The sequence below is a fragment of the Rhinopithecus roxellana genome, chromosome 16 (genome assembly GCF_007565055.1).
Source record: "Rhinopithecus roxellana isolate Shanxi Qingling chromosome 16, ASM756505v1, whole genome shotgun sequence".
In the NCBI taxonomy this organism is placed as follows: Eukaryota; Metazoa; Chordata; class Mammalia; order Primates; family Cercopithecidae; genus Rhinopithecus; species Rhinopithecus roxellana.
Window position 1 is genome coordinate 44,442,984 of NC_044564.1, and position 4,821 is coordinate 44,447,804.

General features: G+C 42.5%; 1 pseudogene; it reads right to left on the reverse strand.

Moving 5' to 3' along the window:
- Positions 1–1,409: 1,409 nt before the first annotated feature.
- LOC115893947 lies at positions 1,410–2,473 on the reverse strand (annotated as a pseudogene).
- Positions 2,474–4,821: the final 2,348 nt, after the last annotated feature.

Here is a 4,821-nt window from a genome sequence, read left to right on the forward strand (position 1 = left end):
CCCAACTTTGTATCAAACATTAGAACTTTATCTAACTGTATGTTTGTACCCATTAACCAGCCTCTCTTCATGGCCACTCCCACCCATATGCCCTTCCCATCCTCTGATGGCTATCATTCTACTCACTACCTCCATGAGGTCAACTTTCTTAGCTCCCACATATGAGTGAGAACATCCAGTATTTGTTTCTCTCTGCCTGGCTTATTTAATGTCCTCCAGATCCATCCATGTTGCCGTAAATGACATGATTTCATTGTTTTTTATGACTGAATAGTACTCCATTGTGTACGTAGACCACATTTCCTTTGTCTGTTCATCTGTTGATGGTCACTTAGGTTGATTCCTTATCTTTGCTGTCAGTAGAGCTGTCAGAAACATGGGAGTGCATGTATCCTTCTGGTATACTGATTTCCTTTGGATAAATGCCCAGTAGAAGAATTGCTAGGTGGTATGGTAGTTCTATTTTTAGTTTTTTTCTCTATTGTTTTCCTTAGTCTGAACTAATTTACATTTTCACCACAGTTTGAGTTCCCTTTTCTGTACATCCTCACCAGCATCTGTAATTTTTTGCTTTTTAACAATACTTATGCTAATGTAAAGTGAGACCGCATTATGATTTATTGTTATTGCATCAGTCAACCTTTAATGTTCAAAAAAGGCATGGATGCAGAGCATAGGAGATGTGGCAGGGTCTCTCGGGCCTTGGTCCAGAAATGAGGGAGAGATGAACACAAACCAGACACTTTCAACTGGCCACACAGTCTGGGAGGACAGGGAGAAACACAGGTTTGGACATTCATAAAAAAATAAAACCTAAAATCAAGCACTCCATTTTGTGCCCATTGAAGGGTTTGATATAGGAAACTCAGTCACCACCCTGGAGACTGGAGGGGAGATCCCCCTTCCCCTGCCAACATCAAAAAGCAAGCTCGGCACACACAAAGGGCTTAGGGAGGGGCATTCTGCCTCCCCACCAGCCCCAAGAATGGACTTGAAAATAAAAGAATACGCTGAATCCCCTACCCCTGCATTGTCAACCTGACACATGAAAGTTTTGAAGGCCAGCCAACTAATGACAGGGGCTGCTCTAAGAGAACACCAGAGGATTGAGAAAACGGAGGAGGGCTAAGCAGGGAGCAGACAGAAGAAAAATGTAATGGAAAAAAAAAAAAAAATTAAAGCTAATCCTACCCCCAACATCCTCCTATCATGATCTCAGGCAGAAAGAACAAAAGAAGGTAATCCACAAAGACACAGCCCTTACTTAGAATTTCTGACAGACAGCAAGACAAGTCTGCTCCCCACTCCCACACACCACACACAGACATATTTCAGGGCGCCCTAAAGAACACATCCCCACCCGACCCTCTGCCCCAAGCCATAGAATCACAGTTCAGTGGAATATTCTCCTGGTGTTAGATCAATCCCTCCACCTTTCTTCCTATCATTTTCTCCTTGACAGTCCCAACACAGCCCCCCTGCAGCCTCCTGGCCCTCCCAGCATCCACCTGGGCCAGGAAGAGGCAGCTGCACAGTTTTAGTTCCACCTCCAGAGACCTATTTCTTTTCCTCAGCCCTCCTAGTCTTTCGGCCTCGTAGTCTGTTAAGGGCTTTTTCTTTTGTATAGGAAAAAAAAGAGAAAAGGGAGAGGTGGGAGAGATTTTCCTAGTGCAATACAACCAAAAAATATTTTTAAAGTCTTGAAAAACAAACATAAAGCAGCCTTCTTCCCCAGGCAACTGAACAGAAAGGTTTGGTTGTGTTGACTGCCACATACACATGAAAACGAATATACAGTCCATGCAGTAGCACAGCCACTGGAGAGGACATCCTGATGTCCTCCTGATTTGCCCCAGTGCAAAACAGTCCTAGCAACGCCCCCTGCTTGCCATCGCTGCCACCGCCACTGACATCTTCACTGTGGCCACCTAGCCTCACTTGAAGAGGAGGATTGCAACTTGACTCAAGCAAAAATAGATGAGGTACTTTGTCTTGTGTGTGACGTAGCTGCCAAATTTCGGCCCACGATACAGTGCTAGGTAGGGCTATATTTCTTGTCAAATTCCTTCTTGATATAGGCAGCAATGTCCTATGTTGTACTTCTCCATGGCCTGCGTGGCGCAGTCAATGGCATCCTGTTGCACATCCTCAGACGTGTCTGCGGTCTTGATCACTGCCTTCCAGTCAGACATTGTGACACTTCACGGAGGCGAATCCGCACGGGCCCGTGGGGAGCAGCGATGGCCCGAGGCAGAGCGCAGGCAGCGGCGGTGACTCCTGGGCTCCTCCTGCAGCCACTGCCACTACGGTCTCCCGCTCCCGCAGCCCCGGGCCAGTAGCTCCCCGCCATGGTCCTCCCTTGGAGTTGCCCGCGCGGCCTGCCAGCCCGCCTGGTCCGCGCTGGCGCCGCACAGCTCCGCTCTGCTCTGCCGCTCTATTTTTATTTTGTTTTTAGATGGAGTCTCGCTCTGTCACACAGGCCGCAGTGCAGTGGCGCGATCTCAGCTCACTGTAACTTCCGCCTCCCGGGTTCAAGCGATTCTCCTGCCTCAGCCTCCCAAGTAACTGGGACTACAGGTGCACGCCACCACGCCTGACTTATATATGATATATATTATACAGGATATAGTATATTATATACTATATATCATATAGCATATATTTATATATTAATATATAATATACTATATGATATAGTATATAATCTGTATTACATATAATCTAGATTATATATTTATTATATAATATACATTTAATCTATATATAACTATATATTATATATAACTATGTTATTTATAGCTATGTTATATATATTATATATAGTTATATATAGATTATAATATATATTTTATAATTATAACTATATGTAATATAGATTATATAATATGGCTTATAAATAACTATATTATATATAATTCTATATAATATAGATTATATTATATAGCTTATATATATATTACATATTATATAAAATATATAGTTTATATATATGTATATATTTTTTGAGACAGAGTCTCACTCTGTCGCCCAGGCTGGAGTGCAGTGGTGCGACCTCAGCTCACTGCAGCCTCCGCCTCCCGGGTTCAAGCGATTCTCCTGCCTGCCTCAGCCTACTGAGTAGCTGGGATTACAGGCACCGCGTCACCACGCCCAGCTAATTATTTGTGTATTTTTAGTAGAGATGGGGTTTCACCATGTTGGTCAGGCTGGTCTCAAACTCCTGACCTCGTGATCTGCCCGCCTCGGCCTCCCAAAGTGCTGGGATTACAGGCGCGAGCCACTGCGCCCTGCCTTGTATTTTTAATAGAGACAGGGTTTCACCATGTTGGCCAGGCTGGTCTTGAACTCCTGGCCTCAGGTGATCCACCCACCTCAGCCTCCCAAAGTGCTGGGATTACAGGCGTGAGCCACCGCACCCAGCGCCTCATTATGATTATGATTTTTCTCTGATGAAGAGTGATGTTGAACATTTCCTGTTGACCATTTGTATGTCTTCAAGAAATGTGTATTCATAGACATCTACAGAACTCTCCACCCTAAATAAACAGAATATACATTCTTCTCAGCACATCACACTTATTCTAAAATTGACCATATAATTGGAAGTAAAGCACTCCTCAGCAAATGTAAAAGAACAGAAATCACAACAAACTGTCTCTCAGACCACAGTGCAATCAAGGTAGAACTCAGGATTAAGAAACTCATTCAAAACCACACAACTACATGGAAACTGAACAACTTACTCCTGAATGACTACTGGATAAATAACAAAATGAAGGCAGAAATAAAGATGTTCTTTGAAACCAATGAGAACAAAGACACAATGTACCAGAATCTCTGGGACACATTTAAAGCAGTGTGTAGAGGGAAATTTATAGCACTAAATGCCCACAAGAGAAAGCAGGAAAGATCTAAAATCGACACCCTAACATCACAATTAAAAGAACTAGAGAAGCAAGAGCAAACAAATTCAAAAGCCAGCAGAAGGCAAGAAACTAAGAGCAGAATTGAAAGAGATAGAGACACAAAAAACCTTTCAAAAAAAAATCAATGAATCCAGGGGCTGGTTTTTTGAAAAGATCAACAAAATTGACAGACCGCTAACAAGACTAATAAAGAAGAAAAGAGAGAAGAATCAAATAGATGCAATAAAAAATGATAAACAGGATATCACCACCGATCCCACAGAAATACAAACTACCATCAGAATACTATAAACACCTCTACGCAAATAAACTAGACATTCTAGAAGAAATGGATAAATTCCTGGACACATATACCCTCCCAAGACTAAACCAGGAAGAAGTTGAATCTCTGAATAGACCAATAACAGCCTCTGAAATTGAGGCAATAATTAATAGCCTACTAACCAAAAAAAGTCCAGGACCGGACGGATTCATAGCCGAATTCTACCAGTGGTACAAAGAGGAGCTAGTACCATTCCTTCTGAAACTATTCCAATCAATAGAAAAAGACAGAATCCTCCCTAACTCATTTTATGAGGCCAACTTCATCCTGATACTAAGGCCTGGGAGAGACACAACAAAAAAAGAGAGTTTTAGACCAATATCCCTGATGAACATCGATGTGAAAATCCTCAATAACATATTGGCAAACCGAATCCAGCAGCACATCAAAAAGCGTATATGCCACCATCAAGTAGGCTTCATCCCTGGGATGCAAAGGCTGGTTCAACATATGCAAATCAATAAACGTAATCCATCACAAAACAGAACCAATGACAAAAACCACATGATTACCTCAATGGATGCAGAAAAGGCCTTCAACAAAATTCAACAGCCCTTCATGCTAAAAACTCTC